Source organism: Acipenser ruthenus, chromosome 5, assembly GCF_902713425.1.
Source record: "Acipenser ruthenus chromosome 5, fAciRut3.2 maternal haplotype, whole genome shotgun sequence".
Taxonomy (NCBI): domain Eukaryota; kingdom Metazoa; phylum Chordata; class Actinopteri; order Acipenseriformes; family Acipenseridae; genus Acipenser; species Acipenser ruthenus.
This window is the reverse complement of record NC_081193.1, coordinates 40,898,968-40,905,215: the sequence shown is the minus strand read 5'-3', so window position 1 is coordinate 40,905,215 and position 6,248 is coordinate 40,898,968.

Sequence of the window (6,248 nt, the reverse complement as noted above, 5' to 3'; positions counted from 1 at the left end):
AAGATCCTGGAGTGCAATGAATTCCCCAAGAAGCTCACTAGTAAGGAGAAAGCGGCTTGGAACAGCTTTGTCGCAGTGGTTCGGGGCTTCCTGGGCAATCACAAGGCCGAAAACTATGTGGAGCTGGTTGAGACTCTGGTGAAGAACTACGGCACAATGGGCTGTAGGATGTCCCTCAAAGTCCATATCCTTGATGCTCATCTTGATAAATTCAAGGAGAACATGGGAGCGTACTTGGAGGAGCAAGGCGAGCGCTTCCACCAGGATATACTGGACTTTGAACGCCGCTACCAAGGACAGTATAACGAGAACATGATGGGAGACTACATTTGGGGGCTGATTCGTGAAAGTGATTTACAGTATAATCGTAAATCTCGAAAAACTACTCACTTCTAAATCTTTTGTAGTCATTTTTGTATTACTTTAGTATAAATACATGTTAATTTGGATTCATATGTTGTTTTTTTCACTTTATGTGAACGAAAAGACGCAAATTTGCCCGTTTTCTCATTGGAAATAGGTAAATTTCAAAATATCACTGTCCTGGTCACAAAAGCAAAGTTTGTGGGGAATAATAGCCATTTTCTATACTTTTGAGGCCTAAGCAATTAGGAAATAACACTTACTACCCAGGAACAAAAATTGTGTTACAAAGTGTTATTAACTAAAGAGTTCTGAACCAGACCACTGAAGCAGTATAAAATATATCAAAAGTCTTACAGTACAAGAGTAGCTACTTTTAATTGCATAGAAAAACAGGAAATTGCCAGTCCTTGTATGCCATGTAGGCTTTGAGAGAATAAGTATTTGGCTTCAATGCTACACTTCATGTCCAAGAAAATGAAGAAAGAAAAATGCAGTTGTGAATAACTGCAATTTACAAAGTGATTGAAGTGCAAAAGCATGACTTTATAGGCATCAGAAGAATCTGGATTACACAAGTGTACAAGGAACCTAGTGCCTGTTCTACATTTTTGAAGGGTGTTGAAGAGATGTTGTGAACATGAAGCTGACACTAAAACTAGCAAAACTGCAGCTACAAGAACCTGCTACTGCAATGGAAACCTGTTTCAAGGTGTAGTGCCCTATACAATTTATTTATTTATTTATTTATTTATTTATTTGTGTAAAATTAAATACGACCCTGTCCCCATTGACAACCCCTACTGGAGAGGCAGCGACCAGCCAGGCTCGACTCTGACCTCTAGGGTTCAGCTTCGGCTGTATTGTGGCATATGGGACAGTAGGAAAAGAGGTCGGTCCGTTGATTTTTAATCATCCCAAGTCGGTACATGATTTGCAGTTGTCATTTCAAACATATAAAATTAAACTGAGATGCTTCGGTATGTGAGTAAAGTCTTTCAAAATTTTGATATATTGTTTGGGTTTTCAATTAATATTATAATAAACATATAAAACAACAACTAGAGTGCTTGAATTCTATCTTCAGTGCTCTGCATTGTCAGTGTGGGACTTGATAGAGCAGGGGACACACTGATTATGTCAGTGTTGCTGTTCACAACATAATAAGGCACTAACCCTGGTTACAGTTGCTAGATTGCTTTCAGCTTTTCCTATCAATTGAAATGATTTACTATGCTACAATCATGCTGAAATTATAATACCTTTTTTGTTAGCTATTTTAATCCAAAAACAATGATGCAATAAAAAGTTCTAATATCATTCCTTTTTACCTTGTGAACATAAAACAAAATAGATACAGAAATGCTATATATATATATATATATATATATATATATATATATATATATATATATATCTATATCTATATATCTATCTATATATATATATATATATATATATATATATATATATATATATATATATATATATATATATATATATCTATATCTATATATATATATATATATATATATATATATATATATATATGTATTTTTCATATTTAATTACAGTATTTCAGCCCTAAGGTGGTGGTTGACTGCTCTTGACCAAATGCAGCTGGTCTTGTGTATAAAGCAAGTTACTAAAAAGGCAACATTATGGGCTCTATTTAGCAAATATGTGTGCAGCAGCTTCCGCTTGGGCAAAAATGACAGCATTAGTGAACCGTTGCGATAGCGCACAAAAACATGATTTAGAAGTCGTCTCATGCGTGGGCTATCTCACATCAAATAGCGAATCATGCGCCCAGCCAATCAAAGCACAGTGGGGGGTGTTAGGTTACAACCAATAAGGATTCAACATTCCCTTTAAGAACACCTGTGCGTCTACGAATGGAGGGCATTTTGAAACCAAAAAAAAGGAAGCAAGGAGACAAATGTACAAATAAATAAAAAATGTCCAGCAGCCCAAGTGAGGAGTATGACCAAGCCCCACAAGCAAGGCTAGGAAATAAAATAAAAGTCATGTATAAGGCTTTGTATGACTGCCTGGCACTTGCAACATCTGCAACCTCCACCACTGGGGCTTCAAGTTCAGCATCTGCTTCCTGTAATCTTTCAACATCACATCCATTACGGAGAGCTATGTTATGTAAAACACAACAAGCCAGGATAATATTGCTAATCTTCAGAAGAGTGTACTGTAGTGTTCACCCAGAGACATCCACACATCGGAATCGCATTGCGAGGGTTCCAAATGTACAGTACGAGCACATTTAAAGGTACGGTTATACCTCTGTATGGCAGGGGTCGTGGGGTTGAGCAGCAGTGTCAGTAGCCACCGCTTCAGCGGATACCTGTCCCCTTACAGCCACCCTCTCAGACTGTCATCCTGCTGAAACACAGCTGCCACCTGCGAATTAGCGAGGATAAACAAGTCATGAGTGGAGCCAGGATAGTTTGCATACACATCTGCGATGTAGTTGTTGGCATCACACACTACTTGGACGTTGACAGAATAGGTCCCCTTATGATTTATGTAGAGGTACCTATTCTGTGTTGGTGCACGTAGCTGCACATGTGTGCAATTGATGGCTCCCAGGACACCAGGAAACCCATACCTCCCAAGAAAACCCTGCTTTGTATTATTATTTTATTTTTTTAATTCAGAGTGACCAATTATTATTTTTGTTTGCGAACGTTGCTAAATAGGGCCCCATGTGTTACCTGAACCATTCAAATGGATACTAACTAATGAATTGGAGAGTTCTAACTTAACCAAAGGTCAAAAAATATAGAAATTATCTAACAGCTCTAAATACAGTTTTAAAAAGTCCATGTTAGCTCAGTGTGTTAGTTTTTAAGTTGATATTTATATTCCCAACTGTTAAGATAATTACAATACATGGTCTTAACAGTGGGGTACAGTTTTCTTGGTAACATTTTTCTAAGAAGCAGGTTAATGCCTACAATAACACTTTTTAATTTCTTTCCGTGTAGTACTATGGAAGTTTTAACTAGTACTAAACATATTCTTAGTGAGGGTGAGTCCATATACAGTACACACCCAGACTTTGCAGCAGATTTTCACACCATAACAGAATTAAAAGTGATATATAGTGTAATTTTAGAGCAGTGTTGCACAGTTTTTAAATGCCGCCCCCCTTTCTTTAGCATACATTTTGTCGTGCCCCCCTCTTACCCCCCTATTAAAACGTTAGACCATGACTTTATATTTTAACAGTTTTTTTTACCCCAAATTCGTGTAAATTGCGTATTTTTTCTTAACCACAAAAAGTCCAGATTTAGCTAAATACATACGCCTATCATAAATTCAACATTTAAAATTTTGAAATCTTTTTTTTTTTTGACTGTTAAAATATAAACCTGGGTTTCTAACAAATAAATCAGTGAATGTAAATATTTTGTTTACAATTGGCAAGTCAACATAGAACATTTCTAAAAAATAAATCCGTGAAAAAATAAATGTAACTTAACTCTTTTTTTTTTGTTTGTTTTGTTTAAACTTGGCGATTCAACAGTTAATTAAATTCTCATTGATGTAGATTTTTATTTCTGTGGTAATCTCTGCGTGAGCGAGACACTGACAGTCTGACAGCCTACCTTTGACCTTATTTCTGATTGGTCCATTGTGACGCGCGCATAGCAAAATACATAAAACAAATGTATTTCTATATTTGCTCGCTTCATTCACGCCACTCGCTTCGCTTGTGTTGTGCAGTACTCCATTTAAATCAATTGTTGTGTGCATAGATCTTAACAAGCAAGTCCATGCCCATTGACAGTGTATGTTGCAGAGCTGCGCTTACACTCAGACTTTTAAGACTGTGTTTGTTAACATTTATGTATTTAGCTAAATCTGAACTTTTTTTTTGTTAAATCTCGGAAAAAATACGCGATTTACATTAATACAGGACATTTTTTTTTACACTTGTCGGCACTGTGCACTGCAGTTTCACTGACACACTCGACACTTCAAACATAATTTCTCCGGTTCTACAAGTGCGAGGCCCCAAGTTTGCGCACCACTGTTTTAGAGCACAACAATTTACATTGAATGATTTACTGCTTCAATAATGTATGGTTTCATATAATTGTATTATAAATCCTAATAAACCAGTGATTGTCCTCACCCAGTATTAGAGATCCCTGGAGTGGCATGTTTTTTTAACCTTGTTGCAACGGATAGGTAGAATAAGGACAACATAAGAAAGTTTACAAACGAGAGGAGGCCATTCGGCCCATCTTGCTCGTTTGGTTGTTAGTAGCTTATTGATCCCAGAATCTCATCAAGCAGCTTCTTGAAGGATCCCAGGGTGTTAGCTTCAACAACATTACAGACCATTGTTGATGTGTTTTAGACTGCATTTTTTTGTAAGAGCTATTGTTTCATTTTATAAAATACTCTATCTGTAAAGTATTTGGTATGTGCAGAATTCTGCAGCCCAGGCTTTAACTCATACCTCTTCTTGTGAGCACATAACACATCGGGTTGACTACAATATTCTGCTCCTTGCCTATAAGGCCTTAAATGATGCTACCCCTATTTATTTGAGAGGTCTATTGCAAGAGTACATTCCAACACGCAATTTAAGATCCATGGATCCCGGAGGTCTTATTCAACCTAGGACTAGGCTCCGTACTATGGGAGAACAAGCTTTTTGTAGTGCCGCCCCGCGACTATGGAACATGCTGCCCAGATCTATTTGAGATTCTGAGTCTGTGGATATTTTTAAATCTCGCTTAAAGACACACCTTTTTTAAGATAGCTTTTGCTGATTTATTTTAACTTTTGATTTGTTTTATTGAACTGATATTTTATCTGTACCTTTGTATATTGTATGTTTGTATTGTTGTTCTTGTACAGTGCTTTGGATCTGAGAAAAGCAGTCTATAAATACAATGTATTATTATTATTATTATTATTATTATTATTATTATTATTATTATTATTATTATTATTATTATCTTAAAATCACATTATGAATTTATAAATAATGTATAATGGAGACAGTTTTCTAAAACACACCACTTGACTCGACAATAATGTGGAGAAAGCATAATAAATAATTAGATGAGAGCCTGCCTTAGGACAGTTGCTATCTTCTTTACATCTGGTTCCATGTATGACTCATACTTCCCAAACAAGCCATATGTGGCTGCAGAAGGCCCTATAACTTGGTTTGATGCACAATGAGCTATATCCATCTGGCTGGCAGCCAAGCAAAGGTAATAAAATCCCCTAATACCTAATATAAAGATGAATTCCCAGTACAGTAATATTAAATCACTGGCCTGCAGCTCATTTCGGACCTGTACATGAATTATTTCCACTCTGATCCTACACAAAATGTCATGCAATGCCTGAAAATGTCTCAATGGATGTGTGCCCTTCATAACATTTGTATTGTTTTACCATCGAAAAGTCGTTTTTGGACCTGGATCTTTCTGATTGTTGTGTATTAAAAAAGTCATTGTAATTTTGAAACTGGTACTCCAGAAGATTATTTTTACACGCTGTCAAGCAAGCTTACAGTATAAGTATTTGCACATTAAAAATAATTGCAGAACGACTGGAGTGGGGCATTTTTTTGCCCATTTTACCCCACTTACACTACTTGCTTAACAAATATCTTGCTATCCTTCAATACTGTACATAAGTTTCCCATATTTCAATGCATGCAAAATATGTAAAGCGCAACCTCATGATTTCATCATTAACTACCAATTCAAAATTATTTGGTGGGTATTTATTCTTCATTTTATCAAAGGTGACTGGATAGATGTTGAATTTAGCAGTCCTCATTGTAGGGACATTTTTTTTGCATAAAATATCAAATTAAAATGAGATACAACCTATTT